The sequence below is a fragment of the Emydura macquarii genome, unplaced genomic scaffold (genome assembly GCF_026122565.2).
Source record: "Emydura macquarii macquarii isolate MOO-44397 ecotype Brisbane River unplaced genomic scaffold, CSIRO-AGI_Emac_v2 contig_1253, whole genome shotgun sequence".
Taxonomy (NCBI): domain Eukaryota; kingdom Metazoa; phylum Chordata; order Testudines; family Chelidae; genus Emydura; species Emydura macquarii.
Genome location: NW_027131390.1, coordinates 67,467,960 through 67,485,880, shown reverse-complemented (window position 1 = coordinate 67,485,880; position 17,921 = coordinate 67,467,960). Strand labels below are relative to the sequence as shown.

Here is a 17,921-nt window from a genome sequence, read left to right as displayed (position 1 = left end):
CCAGAAAACTCTTCATAAAACTATAATTGGTACAATAATAAATATTCCTCTCTGTAGGGTTAATTTTCCTTCTTAAGGTTCTATATACTATTTTTTCTGCAAAGTTGATGATCCTGATTTATCTCTACAATAATGAACTGAACAAAGATATCAACTGATTTTTATCTAAATACCATCTGATATTTAATTAGAAAAATATAAGTGCTTGATCAGACCCTAACTGAAGTAACATTATCAGAATGTCCCAGTATTCTCCAGTGTTAACATTTAATTGTTAATTGTTAACATTTCATACTGCAAATTGAGCCAATTCTTCCCTCATTGAGGTCACACAGTGTAAATGGAGGCAGACTTTGTCCTTGTATCTGTATACTGTTGATTTTCATATACTATAGCTTTGGTTATCAATACAAATATACTGAAATTTGAAACCTTAATAATGGATATTATATAATGGATATTATATTATTATTATTATATATTATATTCTTATTATATAATAGATATAATAATGATATTATTTTTGCCCCTGCAAAATGATCCCATTTAGATTCTCCAGATTATGCATTCTGCACTGAATAGCAATCTTGTTTTCCCTTTATTCTGACAAATATACAGAACTGCAGATCTGTGTTCAAAGTTTTAAAAAGCAATGTATATTTGTGTATGTTTAAGTAAGAAATTTTCTACCAAAATGCTGATTTTCTTTTTGGCTCCTTCAGTAGGGATCCTTACATTTTTGTTTCTTACTATTTTCAAATATTCTACCATTTTGAGCAGAATTCCCCATGGAATAGGGACTACTGATAGAATAGAATAGGGGATTCTTATACTGTATCCATCACTGTGGTATCTGAGTGCCCTCTAAAAGTGTGTTAAATGATGTGATCAGCGTCTCTCATGCATGGTTCTTCCAATCACTAGGAACAATAGCATTTTCCTAAATGATAAACTTATGAAATGCATTCACTGCACATATCTTCAGGGCCTATTAGCAATATGATTCTTCTGACAGCTTGTGCATGCATATAGCTTGAATATGGAATTTGTGTCATCGTGTGTCATTTAGCTATCAGGGACAGTGATACTTGTATCAAATAACTACTCAAAGGACTCATGAAACTAATTTCCTTAATCAAGATGGTCTTCTAATAAAGGTCAAGCATATTGTACTTTTGGATATATTTTGAGATGATCTCTTCAGATAGGAATTTGCCTGCTAAATGTGATCTTGCTTTAACATCTTAACATTTTTCTCTGAGTCCTATTGCAATAATGTTCAAGCATCTTCTGAATATTGAAATATAGAAACAGCAGTCTCTCTCCCTTTTTTCCTTCTCAGCATGCAAGAGTAATCATTTGATTAGTTTATAAGTTGTTTGTTTCCAGTTTTGGTTGTTTTAGATATGTGTGAATGTATATTATGTGTACAGAAATTATTGAGAGAAAGCCACAAGTTCTGTATTATGTTCTTGAAGTGTCTAAGTCTGTGGTCAGTCTTCTCTTTTCTGGGAGTGAGTTTCATAGTCTAGATCCAGCTTCTGTTAAATCTCCATCTTCTGCACTCACAAGCTTTGCCATCTCTATTATGTTCTACGAAAATATTGAAATTCAAATAGCATAAGGAAGCAAAAATCATGGAGATTTCTCAGGTATCTAGGAACATATTTCTGGGGAGTTTTAAATATCAGGACAGAGTCCTTGAACTGGATTCTGTATTCAACAGGAAACCAGAATGTGGAGCTCTAAAGTGATGGTTCACAGAAGCTTGTGTTGTTAAACAGATGGGCAGCTGTGTTTTGTACCAGTTAGAGCTTTTTACGGGTGTATGACTTCATTCTAGAGAATATGTTGCCTGATTTTTTTTAATGGCTAATACTTGAATTGATTGCCATTTAATTTGATTAATGAGCTGAGTGTAATAAGGTTCTTGTCTCAGAATCAGGCTCCAGATAACTGAAAGCAACAAGTTCCATATCTTGTAGGGAACCTCGGGGCATTCACACAGAATGCAGAGCAAAGCCTTAGATATTTTTATTAGCAGCAGTAATAAAGCCAGAAGATCTGCAAGCCACATAAACAGATAGGAATAATACAGTATTGAGGATATCTGTGATATCATTCTTTGCATATGGTATTAGATTTGCATACTTACACCTTTCCTTGCATACCTGGTTGTAAGAGACAAAGGACTAGTTCTGTCTCTGGCATGCCAGTGAGCCGATGGTCCAGGTTCCTCAATGCCCAAGATTGGTGGTAGATAACAATAGAGCTGAGCGGTCAAATGATGGAAAGCTAACACTCTCTATATAATAATAGACTTGCCCTATTATAGGGCCTAAACACTATCATAAATATTCATTCTAATGCTCAGCCTTCCATGCCCAAATCTCACTTCCTCATCCTCATAATATTGGGGTGCACTTATCCCATAGGTTAACATATTAATACATATTAATGCCATTTAACTCATCATATCTGTCAGCTCTTGCTCAAGCAGATTTATAGTTATCCCTTCCATGTTCCCATGGTTGCAGTTTACTGTTTAAATTCAAACTCCTACTATTAAGCAAGCTATTTCTACTTCCACAGAAGCTAAAGGGTAACTATCAGGCCATTTATCTATGCCAAAGGTCACAGGCTTAATATACTTGACTATATGTTAATTTGCTTAAGCTAATGTCTTCCAGAATATAGACCTGTATGTCCCTTGTATTACAGATTAATATAATGAAGGCAAGCCAGCCCTATGGGCTACAAATAGATAACCTATTTCAGCCAAGAGTTCCTAACTGTGGTGCCATGGCCAGGTCTGTTTCTAATAGAATGGAGTTCAATCTTATGGCCAGCCACAAACAGACATGGGTGTGGTTTGTTTCTGGTTTTGTTTTCTTGGTTTTGGTCCCTGTGGTGAGTTGTATCCAGCCTTTGCAGGCTCCTATGGGAGGCCCTTCAGTCCTACTACATGCCATCACAGGAAGCAGTGAGGTGGGAGGAGAAGAGCAGCAAGTGAGTCCTCCTGGCCTGCCTAGAGAGGCTCACTGGAGAAGCCATCTTGGAAGCTAGAGAGACCTGGTGCTAGAAGGTCTAGTGATAGCCAATCAGAGCCCAACAGGCTGAGATAAAAGGAGCTGCAGGAATGTAGACTGCCTTCCTGGTTGGGACTAGAATGAGGCTTCTCTGTGGACGCAGGTACTTGAAGGATAACAAAAGTTTGTTTTCTGGCTTTATTTTGAATAGCTGGGTTTGTAGGGAGGGAGAGAGGACCTAAGAATCTTAACCTTGAGATAAGGGTGAAGATAAAGGGGCCAAATGGCAAGAGGTCCAGGAAAACACAGCCACAAATTGAATCAAGAAATATGTGGCTACTGTTTAGAGTCCCTGGGTTGAAAGCTGGAGTAATGGAAGTTCCTAGGTTTCCCTGCCGGCTACAGGTAAAGTGATGTAAACCCCAGAAAGGGGGCAGGGCTTATGTGGGAGCCTGAACAAAGGGCTGAGTTGAAAGGGCCCAGACCTGGGATTGAACACCCTAGCAAGGACAAATAAACTGTCAATTTTTGGACTCTTTAATGTGCCGGAAGGGGGTTGTTTGGACTTAGATTTGGCTGAAAGGCCAAACCACTGAAGACCCCACCAAAGTAGGCCTGCAGAGAGCACCAGGGTTGAGAAAAGGGCTGCAAAACCACACCCTGTCCCATGGAGGTGCTCCAGGGGTAAAGTGCCCCTTTACATACCCTTAACTAGTTAAGTATCCAGTAGCAGTGACCAGTCCCAAAAGACCAGAAGGATATTGACTGATTTAACAATCTGAGGGCCTGTCTACAGAGGGAAAAATACCCCAGTATTGAGTGCACACTAGCCCTATGTGGGCACTCTTACTGTGCACTAAGAGTATCTTTGTTCAGTGGCTTATTACACATTGGAAGTGCATTGCTAAACTGCCCAGCGGCATTCCTAGAGCTTATCTTCACTGCAACAGTTAGCTCATGTTAGCACACTTGAGGTATTGCACTCAAGTAAGCCTTGCTTAAAATCAGAATTACCCCACTTCAAAACAACACTGGCAGTTACGCAGAGTGTTTAGATTAGCTGATGAGTTGTTATAACTCAGCCTGTTGCGTCCCCACTGTCTTACTAGCTCAAGCAACAGCATCGCTCGAGCTTCAACTCACCCCTCAATCCTGCATGTTAACTAGTTTGAATATAAAGTATCACTTAATTTGAGCCAGAGAGTTTTGTGTGTGGATGGGATTGGAGTTAAGGGGTTACACTTGAGTTATAACTTGAGCTAATTGTGCTGTAAAGACAGACCCTTAGTGCACAGTCAGTGAGTCCACAGAGGGAGTTACTAGTGTGCTTTAAATTCACACCTAACTTACTGTGCACTAACATCCCTAGAAGCCCCGAACCATTTCAGGAAGTTTCTATTAGCCCCTGTGTCTTAGAGGCTTAAGCAATTTATCTGTTAATCACTGTAAAATAATTTTTAAAACCCCACCAACAACAAAATAAAACCATTCATACTGTCCCTGAGTTTGTAGTCTATAAAATATTATCTATCTTGAGCTCCTGGACAGCTGGATCCCTTTTTCCAATGTCACCTTGAAATCTTGCTTCCCAAAATCTGGCAACTCAAATAAAACTGCATTACAGCAAAGCCTGCAAGCATCTCTGTAATGTTTGTGTCAGCATTTTCATTTAGAATCCATGTTTCAGGGAATTTATAGTGTACAATAGGCACTCTGGGCTAATATTCCACATGTGGAAAATTGGTCTTAAAAGGATCACCACATTAAAATAGCTATGTTTTGCCCACACATACAGTTATGCAAATATAGGGTATTCTTTAGGCATTACAAAATTTGATTTGACCATATATATTAAAGTTTTAACTGGAGATGTACATTATGAAAGCAAAAAAAAGTCTGAGTCAAAACCAGCTTTCATTTAAAAATTAAAATAGAATGCATATCTAGTCCAAAATTTGTGCTAAGTATATTATTTTTGGGTGGAAAAGAGTGAAATAGCCTGTTTAATTACATATAGTACTTATTTTTCATAAAGATTCTTGTTTCATCATGTCATGATCCATATTTTAAAAAATCCATGTAGTTACACAGGAAGCTATAATGGCTTCTTCAGAGCTGTAAGGGGCTATCAATCAACTATACAAATTTTAAAAATTGCTAAATGTACCAAACATTGTATTTTCTACTGCCATGTACTGTATTTAGAGAACAAAATATAAAAGGAGTAACTTGTTATCCTGTAGCATGTCAATTTCCATTCAGTTTTATGGGATTTTTAACTTTTTGTTTTCTTATGAGATGCCATTTTAAAAAACAAAACATCCCTACTTTAAATAGTATGGTGCCAGTCTTGCCACCAGATAAGTGCACCCAAGCAGATCCCCCACTAATTTCAAGAATACTCTATGTGCTCATAAGGATATGTCCTTGTGGAATTCCCCTGAAGCATTGCATGGATGTAAGGGGATGCCCAGATGTGATTACAAGATAGGGGCTCAAGTTTGTGCCAAAGATCAACTAAAGGAAATTATATATAGTGCTTTGGCTCAAGTTATTTCGGACATCATTGACTATATATATGGTGAAATAAGTTCAATGGGATAATTAGGAAATGGAGTGTTACCTTTATCTTTGCATTTCTTTGCTTCTTTCAGTTTGTCTTGTGTCCTATATGTTAGTTAAAATAGAGTTTTTGGCATTCACTGACATACATGAGAAAGAATACGCTAACAAGAAAGATAAACTCCTCCAAGAAGATGTTTTTATCCAGGGCAGCAATCTATCTGTCTTCAGATACAACAGGGAGTGCTTTCTCTGCCAGGACCATATGGTTGGCTTTAGGGGACTAACAGCTTTACTCCTCTCAAAGTTGGATTACAGCCACAAGATTGGATAGTGAAATCATGTAGAATCAGCAGGGAAAACTGAGCTTCCTTTTAGAGAAAGAAGAACTTGTTAAATTAAAACCGTTGCCAAATCAGTAAGCTGACCCAGGAGACAGAAAATAAAAGCAAAAATGCAGAATGTTGCTGCCTTTTCTTTAGGAGGGGAAAAACACTGCTGTTCTCTTTGAGGGAAAACTGTCTCACACTTATAAGGTATAAATATTTTTGTTTAAAAAAAATCTGTTACAAAGAAAAAGAGAAACAAGATTTTATTACATTTGAGTTGGGATTAGATGTCAGAGAGGTGAGGCTGTTAGCAGCTTTGTGGGTGGAAGGAGGGGCGGAAACACCATTGTTTAGTTTGATCTAGGACTGGGGCAAGCTACCTGCCATAATAGGCTGATGGAACTGGTAAATTTTGAAGCAGCCTTGTGGGGCAGCACTCTTCAACTAGCTGGATGTTCTATATAATATTTGTTAGACTAAAAGATAGGCTATCAATAGAAGGGGCTCCTAAATGCCTTCTCTGCTGGCTTCATTCTCAAGGGTCGCATTGATTTACAGGTGACAAAGCATATCAAGAGGAAAGACGGCTAGAGACCAGTCTGACACAGAATCTGACTGACTGATAGACTTTTTGAAGTCTTCTGTCTTAGCTCTGCAAGGTGATGAGAAAGCACCATAGCATATGAGAGGCATCGTTGAGCGGAACTGTTCTGAGTGGTCGATATCTTACTTTGTTCCCACTCATTTTTCTTGATACAAAAATTTTCTTGTGAACATGTAATTTGGCTCTGAACTGAACTATTTATTGCCATTGAGACATATTGATGTCTTGCTACAACAAGCACCCAGTCTTCTCTGTTTGAATTTTGGCTAATGTTACATGCTGAGATGTTGGTGCTTCCATTCAATTCATAGGTTATGGTCTGAAGTCCTTCCTGGTTGATAAAAGCCAGAGATAAGTTCTGAGCCCATTATTGGTAAAAATCATCAATCTATCCCTAAAAAAAGGAGAGCAGCACATGTCAATTACTCTTTTAGTAGCTATGGTGAGATCTCTGCTGAAGAAAGCATCTTTTGGTGGTGGTTGTCTTGGTCACTCTTGGCCTGTTTCTAAATTCACATTTTGGGAAAGGCCATAAAGAAAGTTATAGTTCTGTCAGTTTTTGGAGTACTCGGATGTCCTTGATCTTAGTAAACTGATTACAGACCTAGGAATGAGACACAAACAGCAGTGAGTGCATTGGTCAATGATAACCTCTGTGTGATAGGCAAAGATCAGATGTCTCTGCTGATTTTTCTTGATTTGTCTTTTGATACAGTTGACCACAAAAATTTAATGACATGTGTAGTCTAGAGTAGAGATAGATGGTGCTGCTCTTCGATGGCCCTCTTTTTTTCCCTAGATACCCTAAGGGATAATATTGGGCAACTGAACCTGCATTGCAAGGGACCTCCTGTGGGTTGCTGAAAGAGTCTGTTCAGTAACTCCTCCTACTCAATATATATATGAGCCTATTGGAAGGGTTAATGAGGAAATATGAGCTGTGGTGCACTTAATGTCCTGATGACACGCACCTATATCTCCATAATGTCTCACCTAGGTGGTGCAGTGGAATGAACTGCAAGTGCCTGTATGATTTTTAGACTTGGATGAGGCTCACTCTGGGTAAGATGCTACTAATGTTAGAGTGGGAGAAGCAGCGGGCAATAGTGGTGATTCCTGGCTCCCTTGACTGAAGGAGTGCATCTGCTATTTGCAACTGTAGTCTGACATGTGGGCATCTGTTACTTAAGGATGCTCAGGTACAGCAGTAGCCAGGAATATTTATTTCCATTGGCACTTGGTGAGAAGAGTGCATCCTTTTCTTTCCAAATCTGCCAATGTCACAATTATACATGCCTTTGTCAACTTGAAACCAGATTATTGTAATGTGGGATACAGCCCAGAAACTAGCGCAGAATGTGACTGCTTGCTTATGAAAGGCTATGGCACACAAGGAGCACATCATACCAGTGCTCTGAGATATACATTGGCTGCTAGGAGATTAAGCTCGAAAGCCTTAAATGGTTTGGGTTCTGACCACCTAAGGGTCGACCTCTCTGTTCATGCAGTCATGTTGTACATGACCTGGTTTGGCCTCACTGAGAGAGAGCTGTTGGCAAGACAAACTCTGTAAAGGTCCTTTGACTTTGGAATTTATTCCAACCCCTTTGATCCCCTCCAAGCCCCAATTTGTTAACCTTAATTGAAATCTCAGGACTGCATCATTCTTTTAAGACCCGAGTTAAAGGTTAGTGTGCAGGTTTACCAGCCCAAGGTAATTTGGGGGTAGAACACCTCTGACGGCTCCCTTGCACCAAAAGTGCGGGTGGCTGGGAGAATAATTTTGGACACCCTTTAATGGGTGCAGTATGCTTCCCTCAGATGTCCAGCCCACTTCGCTGGTCAGTGTGTAGGAAAAAATGGTGCTATGGTTTCACCTACCCACTGCCTGCTTCTGGACTACTTGCTTCTAGGGAAAGTATCTCTTGCTTTCTGCTGCTTTCCCCGAGAGCCTGAACTGTGATTTTGGAAGCCCTAATATGACTTGGAAAACCTCAGCTAGGCTTGGGGACAGTACAGCTTCCCAGGCTAGGGTTAGAGTCAATAAGAGTAGGGATCCTCAAACTAAGATTAGGTCTGTGGCCAGTAGAGATCTCAGGCTAAGGTTAGAGTCACTAAGGGTAGTCCTCTCAGGCCTAGGATTACACCTGGAGTTATTAGGGCTCCCTAGACTAGAGTTAGGTTTATCACAGGTAGTGTTCACCAAGCTACAGTTAGTATTAACTAGGGTAGAAAACTCAGCACATGGTGAGACCTGGAACAGATAGGGCTGCCTGATCTAGGCTAGGGTTAGTGTTATTAATGGTAAGGATCCCTTGGCTGGGGTTAGGGTTACCAAGGGTAGGGGACCCTGGAGTATTAGTAGGTTTGGAGCTAGTAGGGCTCTCCGGGTTAGAATTAGGGTTATGAAGGGTGTTGCTCCCCAGACTATGATTAAAGTTATGAAGGGTAGGGCTCCCCATGCTAGGTTTAGACCTGGGGCCAATAAGCTTCCCAATTTAGAGTTACTATAGGTAGGACTGTCTGGGCTAAGGTTAATCCTGGGGTCAGTAGGGTTAGGATTATCAAATGTATGGGTACCCAAGGTATGATTAGACTTCAATCCAGTAGGGCTCCCCAGGCTACTGTTGTTGTTAATAAAGGTAGGGATCCCCAGCCTGTAGTTAGGGATACTAAGGGTAGGATGCTCCTGGCTACATTTAGATCTGGGGCCAATACAGATTTTCAAATTAGGATTAGGGTTACTAAGTATAGGCTTCTGCATACTATGGTTATGCTTATGGTCAATGATGTATCCTGGTTAGGGTTACAAAAGGTAAGGCACCCTTACCTATGATTAGAGTTACTAAGGGTAGGACTCTCCAGAAAAGGGTGAGGGTTACTAAGGGTACTCTTCTCTGGGCTAGGCATTAGTAAGGCTTCCTAAGATACAGTTAGGGTTACTAAGGGGGGGCCTAGGGTTCAGGTTACTAAGCATAGGGCTCTTCCAGGCAAGATTAGGCTTAACAAATTGGCTATGCTTGTGATTTGGGCCAGTTGACTACCCCAGGCTAGAGTTAGGATTACTAAGGGTAGGGCTCCCAAGGATAGGTTTAGGTCTCCAGTCACTAGGGCTTCCTGGTCTAGGATTAAGTTTATTAAGGAGAGTGTTCCCAAGCCAATGATTAGGGTTATTAAGTGCAGGGCTTCCCAGACTATGGTTAGCGTTAATAAGGGAAGGCCACTCAAGGTAGGTTTAGGCCTGATGCCATAGGTCATACCATGCTAGGGTTAGGGTTACTAAAAGTAGGCCTTTCCAGGCTAGGGTTACTCCTTGGGTCAGTAGGACTTCCTGGGCTATGGTTAGGATTGACATGGGTATGTGTCCCTAAGGTATTGTTAGGCCGGGGACTGGTGGGCCTCCCTGGGCTACAGTTACTAAGGGAAGAGCTCCCGGGGATAGTGTTGGGATTAATAAATGTAGGGCTTCCCAGTCTAGGATTAGATTTATGGCCAGTAGAGATCCTCTAACTAGTGTTAGGGTTACTAAGGGTATCCCTCTTGGTTCTAGGGTTATGCCTGGGGTGATTTGGCTTCTTGGGCTAGGGTTAGCATTACCAAGGGTAGGAGTCTCCAGGCTAGAGTTCGGGTAGGGCTCCTGGGGCTATGTGACTGGTGACCAGTCTTCCTGGGCTCGGGTTAGGATTACTACGGGTAGGCTTCTATGGACTGGATTTTGGCCTGGAGTCAGTAGGGCATCCTAGGCTTTGGTTGAAGTTGGTAAAGACGGGTGTACAGGGTATGGTTAGGTTTTGGGCTAGTAGGGCTATCGGGCTATGGTTAGGGTTACTAAGGGTAGGTCTCCCTTGACTTATAATTAGGGTTACTTACGGTAGGGCTCTGTGGACAAGAGTTAGGTCTATAAAAATTATGGCTCCTTGGGCCAAGGTTAGAGTTACTAACAGTAGACTTCTACAGGCTAGGTTTAGACTTGGGTCCCATAGGGCTTCCCGGCCAAGGATTAAAGTTGTTTAGGGTAGGGTTTCCAGGGTAGGATTAGCGTTACTAAGTGTAGGGCTCTGCAGGTAGGGTTAGGCCAGAAGGCCTGTTTGGTTTCGTAGGCTAGGGTTAGAGCTACTAATGGTAGGGCTCCCTGGGCTAAAATTAGGCCTGTGGACAGTAGAGATCCTGAAGCTACCTATTATATAATAATTTGATACATTTTATATGTAGAAACATCTTTTAAATAGGACTCAATTCTTTTGAGAAGCTTGTTGGAGATAGTTGTATTCCATTTCATAGCTTTATATTCCGTGGCAACACATTACAGCAGTCAAATGGCAATGTGCAGGAAGTCAGACTAAATTATCATGATGATCCCTTCTGACCTTAAAGTCTATGAATAATGATAAACCATTAGCATAGAGTACCTTTTCTCTATTAGAGGTAGTTTAAAATAATGAAGTAAAAAATAGTAAAATTGCACACGTACAGTATTTAGACTCTGTTTCTGAGCTGACAGTGTTCATTAATTGACCTGCATTTATAGTTGTATTTCATCAATAAGAGGACAATTCAAATAAAATGTTGAGGACAAAGTATCTGAAAATTTAGCTGTCAATTTCTGTGCATACTATTTTTATTTATATATTTATTTTTTTACTGCGGAGATCTTATGTCCTTGACCTCACAGAAACTCATATATACAACATGTCAACCTTTGAGTCGACAATATGAGTAACAAAGGGATCACCTTGAGCTAGAAAAATGCAAATCAACTGGAAAAACACCAGCTGGCCCTAATCTGTCAATGCTGCAGTAGACACTGTCCCATGTCTCCATACTTGTTAGGAAAATAATTTAAAACACACATGCCCCTGAAAAAACAAACAAATACACACACAAATTTAACGGATCTGCCCCATGCAAAAGGATTTTACAGAGTAACTCATGTTTAAAGCTGCTACACTGGCAATCAGAATAATAATTTGTGCCAAATTATGATCTTTCAGTAGAATTAATTTCACCTGCATAAATTCTAAGTAATCAGGCTCTATTGACGCTTTTTGGTGAAGTATTAAAATCAAGGTAGGCAAAATTCATAAATCTCTATCCCAGGGCTAGGGTGAAGCCCCAGAGCAGTTGATAGCGAAGCCTATCAACTACAGTCCCAGCTACAGCCCCTCCTGTATCAACTGCATAATTTGTTACAACCACTTGATCCCCATAATCATGGATTCTATGGTCCAACCCTCTGCCAACACCAACCTCTGGACTGGCATTTGTGAACCTGACTTGGAGAGTTTCTCTGTGACCCTTTGGGAAGTGGGATGAAGTGGGGGAAAGAGTATGTGGAAAGTCTTCTCGGACTATCACATTGAGGTTAAGTTATAACCCAAGTACTTCCTTACCACTAAAGGCCTGATCCTGCACCATTTAAATAAATGAAAGGCTTTGAATTGATTTAAATGGAAGTTATATTAGAGCCTTAATTCTTATGCATGTCTCCAGAGATTTCTTGTGGTTGTTCCAGTTTCAGTGTTTTCATAGCTTTTAGCCACATGTTCAAGTGAGAAGGACAAATTAAGCTGGTAAAAATATCCTCCTTCCCCAACCCCTCAAAAGCAAGACCTATTCTGAGAAGTAAACTGAAACCAAGCATTGAATTTTCAGAAAAAGTTTTCCAAACCTATGCCTTACTCCTGGATTTAGAGAGACTTACAATCATAACCCATTCTAATTACGAACTTTGGAAGAATGGCCTCAGCATTATCAAATGATTTTCAGTTGCAAAAGGGAAACCCAGCATTCCATTTTTGACGGATACTTATTTCTTCATCTCATTCTTTTTAAAAGTTTGTGGTTAATATTTTCCTTGTTATGCTGCTCATTTTGTCAGGTCTATCATTTCCTGTTTGTTTGTTTTATTTGTTTTGTTTGTTTGTTTTTAGGCTATCATATACCTGGTAAAAACTACCATATCAGCTTCTGTGATCAAAAGTTTGAGTGTCTAAAGCGAGTGATAAATGCTAGTGTACAAAAGCTGTTATCGCTACTTATATATGGGGGGAAGCATACCTCAAATATATAACACAAGCAATCTAATTTGTTACTCAGTAAATCACTTTCTGAAGTTCTTAAAAACAAAATTATACTAATAAACAAGATAGTGAGTATAATGAAATGCGTGAAAATCTTATTTAGAAAGTTCTTTAGGAAACTCTGAATATTTTCATTCAATTTGCTTAACAATAAGAATTATTTATAAAATGGAACAGTTGAATATTACAGTAAAGACATTTTCTTGTACCTTGACAACTGCTATTCAACACAAATCAAAGGTCAACTAGCTACCATTGTTGGCCATCTGTGATTGCTGTCTTAAACCTCCTGCATCATTGAGAGGACTCTTGTACTTGTTCCGTTTATTCTTTTATAATTCAGGTGCTTAATATTAACTCTCTTTCCTGATGCTATTGTATTTGATTTATTTTACAGTCTACTGAGGGTGGAATGTAACGCATGCATCCCGTATATTTAGAAATCAAAGAAAACATCATTGTCTTTATTACACCTAGCACAATTCCTGCATGTAGTTTTTACCTCAATCAAAAATAGCATATGACTATAAAAGCTCTTCTGAAAATACTGTGCCTATGTTATTAGACCACACTTCAGTTTGAAAGTGGAAGGGTCTGAAATCACAGCAGCCACCTCCATCTGATTTTTTTAATACATTCTGCTCAGATAATAAAATAAGTAAAGAGCTGTGGTGGACTCAGCAATTTTGAGTCACACAGGTTCATGGAAACCTACACATTGTCTCCACGCACTCACTTTTGTTCTTAAGAGTTTGCACCTTTTTATTGGCACTCGGCGTTTTGCATTTAAGCAACCCATTAAAATGAAATTAATTTAGAACCAGTACATTATGCCTGGCTTAGTGTCAAAATAATTTTTTTAAAGGATTTTCACCCAAACACTAAATAAGTTTTGGGCAAACAAATGGTTAACCTAAATTGGCTATGAGGTTTGCAAACCTTCCAGAGAAGGCCTAACTTCTGTTTTTTCTTAACTAAAACCTAAATCTGATGTTTGGGTATATTTGTGGAAGTTTTTATACAGCTTTACTGATGAGACATTTGTACCATACCAGCATGTGTTTTATGCAGGTGATTTCAGACTTTATGCTTTCAGCTGAACACCTTACATAAGACAAAATAATTATTAAAAAATGTCTGTATGTAATATTAGTGCACCAATTGTCACAATAGTATTCTTCTGACTTCTAACGTAAGAAAGCTTGAATCTTTCTGTTTGAGGAAATGTTGCCCAAAATATGATTGTCAGCACACATTTCATATCTTTTAACTAAGGTCGTGGAGAAACCCTTTTTCTGTGATGAGGGATTGCTTTATCTGCACACTGATGGGAGAAAATAAACACATTACCATAGCTTCCTAATTTCTCATATCATGATGTGGTTGTTTGAGGCTAATAGGTTTTGCAGGAAAATCATTTCAGGATTTCCATGCAAACTCCAAAATGTAGTACTGCCAAATACTGTTTGCTTTACTCAAGTCCCACTGACTTGAACAGAAATTTTAAAAATCTGTATTTGACCCCTGCAGTTTAGCTCCAAATTGTGAATATCTCACACAATTCTTAAATTCAATCTTCCTGGTTTTTGTCTTTCCTAGACTCAAAATTCAAAACTTGTGCACCAAATGGTTTACAATATTCTGGAAAACCTGGGCTCAGTCTGAGCAAAGTTGAGATGAGTTTTGGGTGAAACTACCAGTAAACTCTGTTTGGAATGAATGGGATAACTTACTGTTTTGGGTGCTTCCTGTATTCAACTTTCAGTATAACCTTTTTGTAGACATAAGAGACCAATCAAGAAGGCTTGTTTAAATACTTCTGGAGCAGTTAGTTCACACTAAATTACATTTCCCATTGGCAGGGAAAACTCTGTCTTCGTCATTGTAAAAAATAATCCCTTTAGCAGAATGACACCATAGCTTCAGAAATTAACAAATTATTCTTACTTAATATGATTATTGGACAACAAACTGTCCAGTCAGAGCAGACCACTGGCAGCTTTATGCATGTCAAGTAAAGTTTTTACTAGGCTGTTTAAAAAAAAAAACTGTATTATTGTCCATTTTCAATTTATATACCCACTGAGCCTCATGAGTCTGTTATAGATTCTTCTCTTTACACTAGTCGAACAAAGTGACCTTAACCAACTATCTGGGAATCTTCCTGGGGTAGGAGGCATAGTCAGTGTGTGCCTGTGCTCTGGCTATTCTTAGCTGTTGAAGTGGTCCATTGGAGCTAAAGGAAATCAGGCTGGAACACTTAATCTGGGAGTTGAACTAACTCCCTGTCTGTCCCAGAAGTACAGAGCTGCAAAGATGGAAAGTAACCTTTTGCTCCCCTTTTGGGAGCGCCAAGCACAACTCTGCTGGAACTAAGAAATAGGTCCACTGAATTTGTTTTTTTTTCACATGAAAACAACGTGCGTTACTTTATTTCTCTCACTTTTGCAGACACAATTTGCATGGCAACAGGTACAAATCAAGTAATTAGAGGTAAGGTGCAAATATTCAGCCAGGATTTATTTTTAACAGCACAACTAGCATATACACAATTTGTCTGCACAGAAGAGAGATTGGGCTTCAGCTCAGTTGAGGGAGCACTGAAAATATTTGCAGTACACTCTGATTATAGAAAATATCTAATTATCAGATACTCACAGAAGGGAGTGTGGTGGTGGGACATGGATGATGGCATAGTAATACAAACTCATTGGTTCAGGAGAGGGCGTATTATTCTATTAACCCAACTAATTTTTGAAACAATCATAGAAACTGATAAATGAGAAGATGTGTATCCACTTGCATTAGTCTTGACACAATCCAGGGAAAATTATGCTGCTCAGAGGATCCCTGGTCTCTACAGCTCAACCTTCCTTGTTTATGTGCTCTGCTGTGCTTGAGGACTGGTGGTTTGGAACACACAGCACTGACAAAAGACGGGAGACAAAATTGAGATGGAAAACTGGCTCTGTTTTGATTATGCAAAGTAATTACAAAAAAGTAAGGGTCTGAATCTGGGGCCCATTTTTCTTAACCCCCACACTTTTTAGAAAGTTGACTAAATAATAGTTCAGTTTTAGGCTTGTCTCTAGCTAAACATTACTGGTAAAGACAGACAGAAATTCCTGTAGAAAGCCAGAAGAGTTCAACAACTACCACACCATACAGCCACTGGTTAAAATGGAGACTTATTCAGTTAATTTCAGGGCTTAGCCAAGACCAGCTATTGGTGAGTTGGTTTGATTGGTTGTTTGGGTTGTTCAAATAGTATTATCAAATACGAAGTTTTAATTTTATGTTAAGCTAATATTCTTGTACTCAAACTTAACATTTGCTTTTTGTGAGTTAAGTAAAATGTGGCTGCTCAAATGTTTGTGGCAAATGAATGCACCCAAGTCAAAATTCGTTTTCAAATTTGAATGAATATTAATAGAGAACTTTTAACTATTCTTTCAGCCTACTGATATATGAATTGAGGATACCTAAGCAACATGCTATTGTACATGAACCTCTAGCATATGTAATGTTTGTATGTAGTCCATGAATTGTATGTACAGCGTATATTGTATAGACATACACATGCCATCCTAAAGTATTTGTTTGCTGTTGGTCTGACATTGCCAGCATCCTGAAAATTAAATAAATTATGCTGTGAAAAGGAATAGGGACAATGCTACCTGTAAAAAATTCAAATTGGATACAATTAAAAATGAGTGTCCATCACCATACTGTATACCTAGTAAAATATATTTCAGCTTAAAATATCCCAGAATGATGAGGACATGAGGCAATTCCTTAGGAATAATAGTTTGGCATTTTCCTGAGTACCATATCTCTACTATCTGCATATCTCTACTATCTTATTTAAGTGCAATTTCAATTTAATCATTTTATTTTTAAAAGTTTGCAAAAATCAAACAGTCGTCTTGGAGTATTTTCCATTTTATCAGATGCAGCTGAGAGGGGAAAAAAATCTCTTGTCATGTCATTAAGAAAGCTTTAAAATATATTGACTGAGGTTGTCTTGCAAAATAGCTTAATAGTGAGTTCTTCTTTGAAAGAAGTGTAGGAAGTATGCATTATCAAACCATTAAATCAAATAACTCAAATACATAGTGTGTGGAATGAATCCTTAGGTGAGTTTGGAAAGAGAATTTGACCATATGTAGAAAGGGTTTCAATCATATTTATTTCTTCTATTGGACATGATTTTTTTCTGTCAAGGCCTTGATAAATTTATAGTTGATTATTATTATTCTACAGGATATATTCTTAGAACATACTATAGGTGTATGTCACACTTATTTCATTTCCTTTCACAGTGATTGCTGTTTAATAGCTGTTCACCCTTGATCTTCATCCACATTTTGTATATTTCTTATATATTTGACTGTATACAAGGTAAGCTAAGTCATCTTAATGTAGGATATAGGAAAATAAAACACTGAGCCCAGTGCACTATTTTCTGGGGAATAACTTCAGTACCATGCAAATGGGGAAAAAAAATTGTAGGACACTGTACCTTTATGTAGTGATCAAAAGTAGAATTTCAAATTCAGTGCTTTGGTTCCTGGCTGGTGAGTGTTAGAGAGCTATGCAGAAGGCTTTAGAAATGGGTGGGGAGGGGTGTAAAGAGGGGATAGTTAGTGATCTTTCTGACTGACACAGGAATGGTGTTGATACACAACAGTAGATCCCTCTGTAGTCTATGCCAGTTCCTGGTTGGATGCTGGATCAGAAACCCCTCAGGCAGCTGGACACAATATGTATATCCTGCACATTAACAAAGCTGAGACTTATATTAGTTTTCATGTGGTCAAAATCAGCATCTCTACCAGGTCAGTCTGCATAGAGAATCTCCACCTGGCTGAGTCATTAAACTGTTGTCTTGTTCTCTTAGCTGGAGGCCCCTCTTGCCACATCTCTTGGCCTCTTCCAGCTCTCCTCAGCATAAAGCAGAGTGACATAATGTGGCATAGTGATACTAAAGGTGTAATTCTTTTTTTATTTTATTATTTTTTTCAAAAATCCACTCAGTGTTGACCTAACTTTTTTCTAGTGAAGGCATTGGGGAAGTTCCCATTAACTTCTATGGGAGTGGTTATTCTAACGCTAAATGCTTTTGAAAAATCATATCATACATTTATATATTCTTAATAAAAGAAAAAAATCCGTGTTTTCCCCAGAACATTTTACTGCCCAACTGCATTTTAGTTTATTTCTTTTAGTGTTCTTAATTTAAACTTTCATTGACTGAGCATTATGGACTTAGTCTGGCCATGTCTACACTGCCGAGCGAAGTCTACTTACTTTAAGT

General features: G+C 38.8%; 1 long non-coding RNA gene across 1 annotated transcript in view; it reads left to right on the top strand.

The window, feature by feature from the left end:
* Positions 1-3,161: 3,161 nt before the first annotated feature.
* LOC137154135 (uncharacterized) overlaps positions 3,162-17,921 on the top strand; it is a 42,152-nt gene continuing 27,392 nt past the window's right edge. The window contains exon 1 of the long non-coding RNA XR_010920099.1: positions 3,162-3,192. This is a non-coding gene — a long non-coding RNA (uncharacterized lncRNA). The remainder of the gene's footprint in view (positions 3,193-17,921) is intronic.